The sequence below is a fragment of the Pristiophorus japonicus genome, chromosome 7, assembly GCF_044704955.1.
Source record: "Pristiophorus japonicus isolate sPriJap1 chromosome 7, sPriJap1.hap1, whole genome shotgun sequence".
NCBI classification, from domain to species: Eukaryota; Metazoa; Chordata; class Chondrichthyes; family Pristiophoridae; genus Pristiophorus; species Pristiophorus japonicus.
In genome coordinates, this window is record NC_091983.1 from 16193260 (window position 1) to 16207810 (window position 14551).

General features: G+C 51.4%; 9 non-coding genes across 9 annotated transcripts; all 9 read left to right on the forward strand.

Annotated features, from left to right (window-relative positions):
• Positions 1-519: 519 nt before the first annotated feature.
• trnam-cau (transfer RNA methionine (anticodon CAU)) lies at positions 520-591 on the forward strand. Its single transcript has one exon. It is a non-coding gene; the product is annotated as a tRNA-Met (tRNA).
• A 2536-nt stretch (positions 592-3127) lies between these two features.
• trnam-cau (transfer RNA methionine (anticodon CAU)) lies at positions 3128-3199 on the forward strand. The gene has a single exon. It is a non-coding gene; the product is annotated as a tRNA-Met (tRNA).
• A 1232-nt stretch (positions 3200-4431) lies between these two features.
• On the forward strand, positions 4432-4503 carry trnam-cau (transfer RNA methionine (anticodon CAU)). The gene has a single exon. It is a non-coding gene; the product is annotated as a tRNA-Met (tRNA).
• Positions 4504-5735: 1232 nt separating this feature from the next.
• trnam-cau (transfer RNA methionine (anticodon CAU)) lies at positions 5736-5807 on the forward strand. The gene has a single exon. It is a non-coding gene; the product is annotated as a tRNA-Met (tRNA).
• Positions 5808-7039: 1232 nt separating this feature from the next.
• trnam-cau (transfer RNA methionine (anticodon CAU)) lies at positions 7040-7111 on the forward strand. The gene has a single exon. It is a non-coding gene; the product is annotated as a tRNA-Met (tRNA).
• Positions 7112-9647: 2536 nt separating this feature from the next.
• Positions 9648-9719, forward strand: trnam-cau (transfer RNA methionine (anticodon CAU)). Its single transcript has one exon. It is a non-coding gene; the product is annotated as a tRNA-Met (tRNA).
• Positions 9720-10951: 1232 nt separating this feature from the next.
• trnam-cau (transfer RNA methionine (anticodon CAU)) lies at positions 10952-11023 on the forward strand. The gene has a single exon. It is a non-coding gene; the product is annotated as a tRNA-Met (tRNA).
• A 1232-nt stretch (positions 11024-12255) lies between these two features.
• Positions 12256-12327, forward strand: trnam-cau (transfer RNA methionine (anticodon CAU)). The gene has a single exon. It is a non-coding gene; the product is annotated as a tRNA-Met (tRNA).
• A 1232-nt stretch (positions 12328-13559) lies between these two features.
• trnam-cau (transfer RNA methionine (anticodon CAU)) lies at positions 13560-13631 on the forward strand. Its single transcript has one exon. It is a non-coding gene; the product is annotated as a tRNA-Met (tRNA).
• Positions 13632-14551: the final 920 nt, after the last annotated feature.

A 14551-nucleotide genomic window follows, 5' to 3' on the forward strand; every position in this document is an offset into this window, starting at 1 on the left:
ATCCTACACGGCAAGTGAGCCGCAGGTGGGAAGAGGGAACGTTTCAAGGACATCCTCAAAGCCTCCTTGATAAAGGGCAACATCCCCACCGACACCTGGGAATCTCTTGCCAAAGAGCGCCATAAGTGGAGGAAGAGCATCCGGGAGGGCGCTGAGCACCTCGAGTCTCGCCGCCGAGAACATGCAGAAAACAAGCGCAGGCAGCGGAAGGAGCGTGCGGCAAACCAGACTTCCCACCCACCCTTTCCTTCAACCACTGTCTTCCCCAGCTGTGACAGAGACTGTAATTCCCGTATTGGACTGAACAGCCACCTGAGAACTCACATTTAGAGTGGAAGCAAGTCTTCCTCGATTTCGAGGGACTGCCTCTGGTGATGACTGGAGCAGTGGTTAATCAAGCCCATCCACCACGTGACCCCGCGGACCAATCCGCTCACTCGAGCAGCTGTCAATGACACGCAACCGCAGCCAGCCATGTCCCAGCACAAGGAGGTGCAATTCATTGTTTCCACCACCAGCAGCAGAGTGGCGCAGTGGAAGCGTGCTGGGCCCATAACCCAGAGGTCGATGGATCGAAACCATCCTCTGCTAAAGGCAACTTTTAATGTGGTTGTAGCCAACACTTGCACTGCAACTCATCCCAGCCTTGACAAGGATGCATCTCTCAAATCATTCTCTTTCAATTAATTTGAGGAGCTTTGGCTGATAGAGCACACTCATAAAATATGAGCTTGATATTAAAAGTCTTATTGTTTCCTCTTCTTTTACTAAATAAGTTTGCTGATCTGCAAGCAAATCGGAATATGATGCTGTGGCAATAATTGGGATCTGGCTCAAAGGGCAGGCGTGGGCCGTAAATATAGCTGGATATCAGGTGTACATGAATGGTAGCAGTTGGGGTGGCAGTATTGGTTGAGGACAATGTTAGTGTTGACGAGAGAGGATGTCCTGTAAATATTGCAGGATACAGGCTGTTGGGCCTTCGGCCGCCGGAGGAAGACAGTGTTCCAAGATCAGGCCTTCAAATCTGGCACCAAGCTCATGGTATACAGGGCTGTAGTGATATCCGGCCTCCTGGGTGGCTCAGAGACATGGACCATACACAGCAATCACCTCAAATCACTGGAGAAATACCACAACATCCTGCAAATCCCCTGGGAGGATAGACGCTTCAACGTCAGTGCTCTCGATCAAGCCAACATCCCCAGCATCGAAGCACTGACCACACTCGACCAGCTCCATTGGGCGGGCCACATTGTCCGCATTCTTAACACAAGACTCCCAAAACAAGCGCTCTACTAGGAATCCTACACGGCAAGTGAGCCGCAGGTGGGAAGAGGGAACGTTTCAAGGACATCCTCAAAGCCTCCTTGATAAAGTGCAACATCCCCACCGACACCTGGGAATCTCTTGCCAAAGAGCGCCCTAAGTGGAGGAAGAGCATCCGGGAGGGCGCTGAGCACCTCGAGTCTCGCCGCCGAGAACATGCAGAAAACAAGCGCAGGCAGCGGAAGGAGCGTGCGGCAAACCAGACTTCCCACCCACCCTTTCCTTCAACCACTGTCTTCCCCAGCTGTGACAGAGACTGTAATTCCCGTATTGGACTGAACAGCCACCTGAGAACTCACATTTAGAGTGGAAGCAAGTCTTCCTCGATTTCGAGGGACTGCCTCTGGTGATGACTGGAGCAGTGGTTAATCACGCCCATCCACCACGTGACCCCGCGGCTCAATCCGCTCACTAGAGCAGCTGTCAATCACACGCAACCGCAGCCAGCCATGTCCCAGCACAAGGAGGTGCAATTCATTATTTCCACCACCAGCAGCAGAGTGGCGCAGCGGAAGCGTGCTGGGCCCATAACCCAGAGGTCGATGGATCGAAATCATCCTCTGCTAAAGGCAACTTTTAATGTGGTTGCAGCCAACACTTGCACTGCAACTAATCCCAGCCTTGACAAGGATGCATCTCTCAAATCATTCTCTTTCAATTAATTTGAGGAGCTTTGGCTGATAGAGCACACTCATAAAATATGAGCTTGATATTAAAAGTCTTATTGTTTCCTCTTCTTTTACTAAATAAGTTTGCTGATCTGCAAGCAAATCGGAATATGATGCTGTGGCAATTATTGGGATCTGGCTCAAAGGGCAGGCGTGGGCCGTAAATATAGCTGGATATCGGGTGTACATGAATGGTAGCAGTTGGGGTGGCAGTATTGGTTGAGGACAATGTTAGTGTTGACGAGAGAGGATGTCCTGTAAATATTGCAGGATACAGGCTGTTGGGCCTTCGGCCGCCGGAGGAAGACAGTGTTCCAAGATCAGGCCTTCAAATCTGGCACCAAGCTCATGGTATACAGGGCTGTAGTGATATCCGGCCTCCTGGGTGGCTCAGAGACATGGACCATACACAGCAATCACCTCAAATCACTGGAGAAATACCACAACATCCTGCAAATCCCCTGGGAGGATAGACGCTTCAACGTCAGTGCTCTCGATCAAGCCAACATCCCCAGCATCGAAGCACTGACCACACTCGACCAGCTCCATTGGGCGGGCCACATTGTCCGCATTCTTAACACAAGACTCCCAAAACAAGCGCTCTACTAGGAATCCTACACGGCAAGTGAGCCGCAGGTGGGAAGAGGGAACGTTTCAAGGACATCCTCAAAGCCTCCTTGATAAAGGGCAACATCCCCACCGACACCTGGGAATCTCTTGCCAAAGAGCGCCATAAGTGGAGGAAGAGCATCCGGGAGGGCGCTGAGCACCTCGAGTCTCGCCGCCGAGAACATGCAGAAAACAAGCGCAGGCAGCGGAAGGAGCGTGCGGCAAACCAGACTTCCCACCCACCCTTTCCTTCAACCACTGTCTTCCCCAGCTGTGACAGAGACTGTAATTCCCGTATTGGACTGAACAGCCACCTGAGAACTCACATTTAGAGTGGAAGCAAGTCTTCCTCGATTTCGAGGGACTGCCTCTGGTGATGACTGGAGCAGTGGTTAATCAAGCCCATCCACCACGTGACCCCGCGGACCAATCCGCTCACTCGAGCAGCTGTCAATGACACGCAACCGCAGCCAGCCATGTCCCAGCACAAGGAGGTGCAATTCATTGTTTCCACCACCAGCAGCAGAGTGGCGCAGTGGAAGCGTGCTGGGCCCATAACCCAGAGGTCGATGGATCGAAACCATCCTCTGCTAAAGGCAACTTTTAATGTGGTTGTAGCCAACACTTGCACTGCAACTCATCCCAGCCTTGACAAGGATGCATCTCTCAAATCATTCTCTTTCAATTAATTTGAGGAGCTTTGGCTGATAGAGCACACTCATAAAATATGAGCTTGATATTAAAAGTCTTATTGTTTCCTCTTCTTTTACTAAATAAGTTTGCTGATCTGCAAGCAAATCGGAATATGATGCTGTGGCAATAATTGGGATCTGGCTCAAAGGGCAGGCGTGGGCCGTAAATATAGCTGGATATCGGGTGTACATGAATGGTAGCAGTTGGCGTGGCAGTATTGGTTAAGGAGAATGTTAATGTTGACGAGAGAGGATGTCCTGTAAATATTGCAGGATACAGGCTGTTGGGCCTTCGGCCGCCGGAGGAAGACAGTGTTCCAAGATCAGGCCTTCAAATCTGGCACCAAGCTCATGGTATACAGGGCTGTAGTGATATCCGGCCTCCTGGGTGGCTCAGAGACATGGACCATATACAGCAATCACCTCAAATCACTGGAGAAATACCACAACATCCTGCAAATCCCCTGGGAGGATAGACGCTTCAACGTCAGTGCTCTCGATCAAGCCAACATCCCCAGCATCGAAGCACTGACCACACTCGACCAGCTCCATTGGGCGGGCCACATTGTCCGCATTCTTAACACAAGACTCCCAAAACAAGCGCTCTACTAGGAATCCTACACGGCAAGTGAGCCGCAGGTGGGAAGAGGGAACGTTTCAAGGACATCCTCAAAGCCTCCTTGATAAAGGGCAACATCCCCACCGACACCTGGGAATCTCTTGCCAAAGAGCGCCCTAAGTGGAGGAAGAGCATCCGAGAGGGCGCTGAGCACCTCGAGTCTCGCCGCCGAGAACATGCAGAAAACAAGCGCAGGCAGCGGAAGGAGCGTGCGGCAAACCAGACTCCCCACCCACCCTTTCCTTCAACCACTGTCTTCCCCAGCTGTGACAGAGACTGTAATTCCTGTATTGGACTGAACAGCCACCTGAGAACTCACATTTAGAGTGGAAGCAAGTCTTCCTCGATTTCGAGGGACTGCCTCTGGTGATGACTGGAGCAGTGGTTAATCACGCCCATCCACCACGTGACCCCGCGGCCCAATCCGCTCACTCGAGCAGCTGTCAATGACACGACACCGCAGCCAGCCATGTCCCAGCACAAGGAGGTGCAATTCATTATTTCCACCACCAGCAGCAGAGTGGCGCAGCGGAAGCGTGCTGGGCCCATAACCCAGAGGTCGATGGATCGAAACCATCCTCTGCTAAAGGCAACTTTTAATGTGGTTGCAGCCAACACTTGCACTGCAACTAATCCCAGCCTTGACAAGGATGCATCTCTCAAATCATTCTCTTTCAATTAATTTGAGGAGCTTTGGCTGATAGAGCACACTCATAAAATATGAGCTTGATATTAAAAGTCTTATTGTTTCCTCTTCTTTTACTAAATAAGTTTGCTGATCTGCAAGCAAATCGGAATATGATGCTGTGGCAATTATTGGGATCTGGCTCAAAGGGCAGGCGTGGGCCGTAAATATAGCTGGATATCGGGTGTACATGAATGGTAGCAGTTGGGGTGGCAGTATTGGTTGAGGACAATGTTAGTGTTGACGAGAGAGGATGTCCTGTAAATATTGCAGGATACAGGCTGTTGGGCCTTCGGCCGCCGGAGGAAGACAGTGTTCCAAGATCAGGCCTTCAAATCTGGCACCAAGCTCATGGTATACAGGGCTGTAGTGATATCCGGCCTCCTGGGTGGCTCAGAGACATGGACCATACACAGCAATCACCTCAAATCACTGGAGAAATACCACAACATCCTGCAAATCCCCTGGGAGGATAGACGCTTCAACGTCAGTGCTCTCGATCAAGCCAACATCCCCAGCATCGAAGCACTGACCACACTCGACCAGTTCCATTGGGCGGGCCACATTGTCCGCATTCTTAACACAAGACTCCCAAAACAAGCGCTCTACTAGGAATCCTACACGGCAAGTGAGCCGCAGGTGGGAAGAGGGAACGTTTCAAGGACATCCTCAAAGCCTCCTTGATAAAGTGCAACATCCCCACCGACACCTGGGAATCTCTTGCCAATGAGCGCCCTAAGTGGAGGAAGAGCATCCGGGAGGGCGCTGAGCACCTCGAGTCTCGCCGCCGAGAACATGCAGAAAACAAGCGCAGGCAGCGGAAGGAGCGTGCGGCAAACCAGACTCCCCACCCACCCTTTCCTTCAACCACTGTCTTCCCCAGCTGTGACAGAGACTGTAATTCCCGTATTGGACTGAACAGCCACCTGAGAACTCACATTTAGAGTGGAAGCAAGTCTTCCTCGATTTCGAGGGACTGCCTCTGGTGCTGACTGGAGCAGTGGTTAATCACGCCCATCCACCACGTGACCCCGCGGCCCAATCCGCTCAATCGAGCAGCTGTCAATGACACGACACCGCAGCCAGCCATGTCCCAGCACAAGGAGGTGCAATTCATTATTTCCACCACCAGCAGCAGAGTGGCGCAGCGGAAGCGTGCTGGGCCCATAACCCAGAGGTCGATGGATCGAAACCATCCTCTGCTAAAGGCAACTTTTAATGTGGTTGCAGCCAACACTTGCACTGCAACTCATCCCAGCCTTGACAAGGATGCATCTCTCAAATCATTCTCTTTCAATTAATTTGAGGAGCTTTGGCTGATAGAGCGCACTCATAAAATATGAGCTTGATATTAAAAGTCTTATTGTTTCCTCTTCTTTTACTAAATAAGTTTGCTGATCTGCAAGCAAATCGGAATATGATGCTGTGGCAATAATTGGGATCTGGCTCAAAGGGCAGGCGTGGGCCGTAAATATAGCTGGATATCGGGTGTACATGAATGGTAGCAGTTGGGGTGGCAGTATTGGTTAAGGACAATGTTAGTGTTGACGAGAGAGGATGTCCTGTAAATATTGCAGGATACAGGCTGTTGGGCCTTCGGCCGCCGGAGGAAGACAGTGTTCCAAGATCAGGCCTTCAAATCTGGCACCAAGCTCATGGTATACAGGGCTGTAGTGATATCCGGCCTCCTGGGTGGCTCAGAGACATGGACCATATACAGCAATCACCTCAAATCACTGGAGAAATACCACAACATCCTGCAAATCCCCTGGGAGGATAGACGCTTCAACGTCAGTGCTCTCGATCAAGCCAACATCCCCAGCATCGAAGCACTGACCACACTCGACCAGCTCCATTGGGCGGGCCACATTGTCCGCATTCTTAACACAAGACTCCCAAAACAAGCGCTCTACTAGGAATCCTACACGGCAAGTGAGCCGCAGGTGGGAAGAGGGAACGTTTCAAGGACATCCTCAAAGCCTCCTTGATAAAGGGCAACATCCCCACCGACACCTGGGAATCTCTTGCCAAAGAGCGCCCTAAGTGGAGGAAGGGCATCCGAGAGGGCGCTGAGCACCTCGAGTCTCGCCGCCGAGAACATGCAGAAAACAAGCGCAGGCAGCGGAAGGAGCGTGCGGCAAACCAGACTCCCCACCCACCCTTTCCTTCAACCACTGTCTTCCCCAGCTGTGACAGAGACTGTAATTCCCGTATTGGACTGAACAGCCACCTGAGAACTCACATTTAGAGTGGAAGCAAGTCTTCCTCGATTTCGAGGGACTGCCTCTGGTGATGACTGGAGCAGTGGTTAATCACGCCCATCCACCACGTGACCCCGCGGCCCAATCCGCTCACTCGAGCAGCTGTCAATGACACGACACCGCAGCCAGCCATGTCCCAGCACAAGGAGGTGCAATTCATTATTTCCACCACCAGCAGCAGAGTGGCGCAGCGGAAGCGTGCTGGGCCCATAACCCAGAGGTCGATGGATCGAAACCATCCTCTGCTAAAGGCAACTTTTAATGTGGTTGCAGCCAACACTTGCACTGCAACTAATCCCAGCCTTGACAAGGATGCATTTCTCAAATCATTCTCTTTCAATTAATTTGAGGAGCTTTGGCTGATAGAGCACACTCATAAAACATGAGCTTGATATTAAAAGTCTTATTGTTTCCTCTTCTTTTACTAAGTAAGTTTGCTGATCTGCAAGCAAATCGGAATATGATGCTGTGGCAATAATTGGGATCTGGCTCAAAGGGCAGGCGTGGGCCGTAAATATAGCTGGATATCGGGTGTACATGAATGGTAGCAGTTGGGGTGGCAGTATTGGTTAAGGACAATGTTAGTGTTGACGAGAGAGGATGTCCTGTAAATATTGCAGGATACAGGCTGTTGGGCCTTCGGCCGCCGGAGGAAGACAGTGTTCCAAGATCAGGCCTTCAAATCTGGCACCAAGCTCATGGTATACAGGGCTGTAGTGATATCCGGCCTCCTGGGTGGCTCAGAGACATGGACCATATACAGCAATCACCTCAAATCACTGGAGAAATACCACAACATCCTGCAAATCCCCTGGGAGGATAGACGCTTCAACGTCAGTGCTCTCGATCAAGCCAACATCCCCAGCATCGAAGCACTGACCACACTCGACCAGCTCCATTGGGCGGGCCACATTGTCCGCATTCTTAACACAAGACTCCCAAAACAAGCGCTCTACTAGGAATCCTACACGGCAAGTGAGCCGCAGGTGGGAAGAGGGAACGTTTCAAGGACATCCTCAAAGCCTCCTTGATAAAGGGCAACATCCCCACCGACACCTGGGAATCTCTTGCCAAAGAGCGCCCTAAGTGGAGGAAGAGCATCCGGGAGGGCGCTGAGCACCTCGAGTCTCGCCGCCGAGAACATGCAGAAAACAAGCGCAGGCAGCGGAAGGAGCGTGCGGCAAACCAGACTTCCCACCCACCCTTTCCTTCAACCACTGTCTTCCCCAGCTGTGACAGAGACTGTAATTCCCGTATTGGACTGAACAGCCACCTGAGAACTCACATTTAGAGTGGAAGCAAGTCTTCCTCGATTTCGAGGGACTGCCTCTGGTGATGACTGGAGCAGTGGTTAATCACGCCCATCCACCACGTGACCCCGCGGCTCAATCCGCTCACTAGAGCAGCTGTCAATCACACGCAACCGCAGCCAGCCATGTCCCAGCACAAGGAGGTGCAATTCATTATTTCCACCACCAGCAGCAGAGTGGCGCAGCGGAAGCGTGCTGGGCCCATAACCCAGAGGTCGATGGATCGAAATCATCCTCTGCTAAAGGCAACTTTTAATGTGGTTGCAGCCAACACTTGCACTGCAACTAATCCCAGCCTTGACAAGGATGCATCTCTCAAATCATTCTCTTTCAATTAATTTGAGGAGCTTTGGCTGATAGAGCACACTCATAAAATATGAGCTTGATATTAAAAGTCTTATTGTTTCCTCTTCTTTTACTAAATAAGTTTGCTGATCTGCAAGCAAATCGGAATATGATGCTGTGGCAATTATTGGGATCTGGCTCAAAGGGCAGGCGTGGGCCGTAAATATAGCTGGATATCGGGTGTACATGAATGGTAGCAGTTGGGGTGGCAGTATTGGTTGAGGACAATGTTAGTGTTGACGAGAGAGGATGTCCTGTAAATATTGCAGGATACAGGCTGTTGGGCCTTCGGCCGCCGGAGGAAGACAGTGTTCCAAGATCAGGCCTTCAAATCTGGCACCAAGCTCATGGTATACAGGGCTGTAGTGATATCCGGCCTCCTGGGTGGCTCAGAGACATGGACCATACACAGCAATCACCTCAAATCACTGGAGAAATACCACAACATCCTGCAAATCCCCTGGGAGGATAGACGCTTCAACGTCAGTGCTCTCGATCAAGCCAACATCCCCAGCATCGAAGCACTGACCACACTCGACCAGCTCCATTGGGCGGGCCACATTGTCCGCATTCTTAACACAAGACTCCCAAAACAAGCGCTCTACTAGGAATCCTACACGGCAAGTGAGCCGCAGGTGGGAAGAGGGAACGTTTCAAGGACATCCTCAAAGCCTCCTTGATAAAGGGCAACATCCCCACCGACACCTGGGAATCTCTTGCCAAAGAGCGCCATAAGTGGAGGAAGAGCATCCGGGAGGGCGCTGAGCACCTCGAGTCTCGCCGCCGAGAACATGCAGAAAACAAGCGCAGGCAGCGGAAGGAGCGTGCGGCAAACCAGACTTCCCACCCACCCTTTCCTTCAACCACTGTCTTCCCCAGCTGTGACAGAGACTGTAATTCCCGTATTGGACTGAACAGCCACCTGAGAACTCACATTTAGAGTGGAAGCAAGTCTTCCTCGATTTCGAGGGACTGCCTCTGGTGATGACTGGAGCAGTGGTTAATCAAGCCCATCCACCACGTGACCCCGCGGACCAATCCGCTCACTCGAGCAGCTGTCAATGACACGCAACCGCAGCCAGCCATGTCCCAGCACAAGGAGGTGCAATTCATTGTTTCCACCACCAGCAGCAGAGTGGCGCAGTGGAAGCGTGCTGGGCCCATAACCCAGAGGTCGATGGATCGAAACCATCCTCTGCTAAAGGCAACTTTTAATGTGGTTGTAGCCAACACTTGCACTGCAACTCATCCCAGCCTTGACAAGGATGCATCTCTCAAATCATTCTCTTTCAATTAATTTGAGGAGCTTTGGCTGATAGAGCACACTCATAAAATATGAGCTTGATATTAAAAGTCTTATTGTTTCCTCTTCTTTTACTAAATAAGTTTGCTGATCTGCAAGCAAATCGGAATATGATGCTGTGGCAATAATTGGGATCTGGCTCAAAGGGCAGGCGTGGGCCGTAAATATAGCTGGATATCGGGTGTACATGAATGGTAGCAGTTGGCGTGGCAGTATTGGTTAAGGAGAATGTTAATGTTGACGAGAGAGGATGTCCTGTAAATATTGCAGGATACAGGCTGTTGGGCCTTCGGCCGCCGGAGGAAGACAGTGTTCCAAGATCAGGCCTTCAAATCTGGCACCAAGCTCATGGTATACAGGGCTGTAGTGATATCCGGCCTCCTGGGTGGCTCAGAGACATGGACCATATACAGCAATCACCTCAAATCACTGGAGAAATACCACAACATCCTGCAAATCCCCTGGGAGGATAGACGCTTCAACGTCAGTGCTCTCGATCAAGCCAACATCCCCAGCATCGAAGCACTGACCACACTCGACCAGCTCCATTGGGCGGGCCACATTGTCCGCATTCTTAACACAAGACTCCCAAAACAAGCGCTCTACTAGGAATCCTACACGGCAAGTGAGCCGCAGGTGGGAAGAGGGAACGTTTCAAGGACATCCTCAAAGCCTCCTTGATAAAGGGCAACATCCCCACCGACACCTGGGAATCTCTTGCCAAAGAGCGCCCTAAGTGGAGGAAGAGCATCCGAGAGGGCGCTGAGCACCTCGAGTCTCGCCGCCGAGAACATGCAGAAAACAAGCGCAGGCAGCGGAAGGAGCGTGCGGCAAACCAGACTCCCCACCCACCCTTTCCTTCAACCACTGTCTTCCCCAGCTGTGACAGAGACTGTAATTCCTGTATTGGACTGAACAGCCACCTGAGAACTCACATTTAGAGTGGAAGCAAGTCTTCCTCGATTTCGAGGGACTGCCTCTGGTGATGACTGGAGCAGTGGTTAATCACGCCCATCCACCACGTGACCCCGCGGCCCAATCCGCTCACTCGAGCAGCTGTCAATGACACGACACCGCAGCCAGCCATGTCCCAGCACAAGGAGGTGCAATTCATTATTTCCACCACCAGCAGCAGAGTGGCGCAGCGGAAGCGTGCTGGGCCCATAACCCAGAGGTCGATGGATCGAAACCATCCTCTGCTAAAGGCAACTTTTAATGTGGTTGCAGCCAACACTTGCACTGCAACTAATCCCAGCCTTGACAAGGATGCATCTCTCAAATCATTCTCTTTCAATTAATTTGAGGAGCTTTGGCTGATAGAGCACACTCATAAAATATGAGCTTGATATTAAAAGTCTTATTGTTTCCTCTTCTTTTACTAAATAAGTTTGCTGATCTGCAAGCAAATCGGAATATGATGCTGTGGCAATTATTGGGATCTGGCTCAAAGGGCAGGCGTGGGCCGTAAATATAGCTGGATATCGGGTGTACATGAATGGTAGCAGTTGGGGTGGCAGTATTGGTTGAGGACAATGTTAGTGTTGACGAGAGAGGATGTCCTGTAAATATTGCAGGATACAGGCTGTTGGGCCTTCGGCCGCCGGAGGAAGACAGTGTTCCAAGATCAGGCCTTCAAATCTGGCACCAAGCTCATGGTATACAGGGCTGTAGTGATATCCGGCCTCCTGGGTGGCTCAGAGACATGGACCATACACAGCAATCACCTCAAATCACTGGAGAAATACCACAACATCCTGCAAATCCCCTGGGAGGATAGACGCTTCAACGTCAGTGCTCTCGATCAAGCCAACATCCCCAGCATCGAAGCACTGACCACACTCGACCAGTTCCATTGGGCGGGCCACATTGTCCGCATTCTTAACACAAGACTCCCAAAACAAGCGCTCTACTAGGAATCCTACACGGCAAGTGAGCCGCAGGTGGGAAGAGGGAACGTTTCAAGGACATCCTCAAAGCCTCCTTGATAAAGTGCAACATCCCCACCGACACCTGGGAATCTCTTGCCAATGAGCGCCCTAAGTGGAGGAAGAGCATCCGGGAGGGCGCTGAGCACCTCGAGTCTCGCCGCCGAGAACATGCAGAAAACAAGCGCAGGCAGCGGAAGGAGCGTGCGGCAAACCAGACTCCCCACCCACCCTTTCCTTCAACCACTGTCTTCCCCAGCTGTGACAGAGACTGTAATTCCCGTATTGGACTGAACAGCCACCTGAGAACTCACATTTAGAGTGGAAGCAAGTCTTCCTCGATTTCGAGGGACTGCCTCTGGTGCTGACTGGAGCAGTGGTTAATCACGCCCATCCACCACGTGACCCCGCGGCCCAATCCGCTCAATCGAGCAGCTGTCAATGACACGACACCGCAGCCAGCCATGTCCCAGCACAAGGAGGTGCAATTCATTATTTCCACCACCAGCAGCAGAGTGGCGCAGCGGAAGCGTGCTGGGCCCATAACCCAGAGGTCGATGGATCGAAACCATCCTCTGCTAAAGGCAACTTTTAATGTGGTTGCAGCCAACACTTGCACTGCAACTCATCCCAGCCTTGACAAGGATGCATCTCTCAAATCATTCTCTTTCAATTAATTTGAGGAGCTTTGGCTGATAGAGCGCACTCATAAAATATGAGCTTGATATTAAAAGTCTTATTGTTTCCTCTTCTTTTACTAAATAAGTTTGCTGATCTGCAAGCAAATCGGAATATGATGCTGTGGCAATAATTGGGATCTGGCTCAAAGGGCAGGCGTGGGCCGTAAATATAGCTGGATATCGGGTGTACATGAATGGTAGCAGTTGGGGTGGCAGTATTGGTTAAGGACAATGTTAGTGTTGACGAGAGAGGATGTCCTGTAAATATTGCAGGATACAGGCTGTTGGGCCTTCGGCCGCCGGAGGAAGACAGTGTTCCAAGATCAGGCCTTCAAATCTGGCACCAAGCTCATGGTATACAGGGCTGTAGTGATATCCGGCCTCCTGGGTGGCTCAGAGACATGGACCATATACAGCAATCACCTCAAATCACTGGAGAAATACCACAACATCCTGCAAATCCCCTGGGAGGATAGACGCTTCAACGTCAGTGCTCTCGATCAAGCCAACATCCCCAGCATCGAAGCACTGACCACACTCGACCAGCTCCATTGGGCGGGCCACATTGTCCGCATTCTTAACACAAGACTCCCAAAACAAGCGCTCTACTAGGAATCCTACACGGCAAGTGAGCCGCAGGTGGGCAGAGGGAACGTTTCAAGGACATCCTCAAAGCCTCCTTGATAAAGTGCAACATCCCCACCGACACCTGGGAATCTCTTGCCAAAGAGCGCCCTAAATGGAGGAAGAGCATCCGGGAGGGCGCTGAGCACCTCGAGTCTCGCCGCCGAGAACATGCAGAAAAGAAGCGCAGGCAGCGGAAGGAGCGTGCGGCAAACCAGACTTCCCACCCACCCTTTCCTTCAACCACTGTCTTCCCCAGCTGTGACAGAGACTGTAATTCCCGTATTGGACTGAACAGCCACCTGAGAACTCACATTTAGAGTGGAAGCAAGTCTTCCTCGATTTCGAGGGACTGCCTCTGGTGATGACTGGAGCAGTGGTTAATCACGCCCATCCACCACGTGACCCCGCGGCCCAATCCGCTCACTAGAGCAGCTGTCAATCACACGCAACCGCAGCCAGCCATGTCCCAGCACAAGGAGGTGCAATTCATTATTTCCACCACCAGCAGCAGAGTGGCGCAGCGGAAGCGTGCTGGGCCCATAACCCAGAGGTCGATGGATCGAAACCATCCTCTGCTAAAGGCAACTTTTAATGTGGTTGCAGCCAACACTTACACTGCAACTAATCCCAGCCTTGACAAGGATACATCTCTAAAATAGCTTTGGCTGATAGAGCACACTCATAAAATATGAGCTTGATATTAAAAGTCTTATTGTTTCCTCTTCTTTTACTAAATAAGTTTGCTGATCTGCAAGCAAATCGGAATATGATGCTGTGGCAATAATTGGGATCTGGCTCAAAGGGCAGGCGTGGGCCGTAAATATTGCCGGATTTCGGGTGTCCATGAAAGGTAGCAGTTGGGGTGGCAGTATTGGTTAAGGACAATGTTAGTGTTGATGAGAGAGGATGTCCTGTAACTATTGCGGGATACAGGCTGTTCGATCTTCGTCCGCCGGAGGAAGACAGTGTTCCAAGATCAGGCCTTCAAATCTGGCACCAAGCTCATGGTATACAGGGCTGTAGTGATATCCGGCCTCCTGGGTGGCTCAGAGACATGGACCATATACAGCAATCAACTCAAATCGCTGGAGAAATACCACAACATCCTGCAAATCCCCTGGGAGGATAGACGCTTCAACGTCAGTGCTCTCGATCAAGCCAACATCCCCTGCATCGAAGCACTGACCACACTCGACCAGCTCCATTGGGCGGGCCACATTGTCCACATGCTCGACACAAGACTCCCAAAACAAGCGCTCTGCTAGTAATCCTACACGGCAAGCGAGCCGCAGGTGGGCAGAGGGAACATTTCAAGGACATCCTCAAAGCCTCCTTGATAAAGTGCAACATCCCCACCGACACCTGGGAATCTCTTGCCAAAGAGCGCCCTAAGTGGAGGAAGTGCATCCGGGAGGGCGCTGAGCACCTCGAGTCTCGCTGCCGAGAACATGCAGAAAACAAGAGCAGGCAGCGGAAGGAGCGTGCGGCAAACCAGACT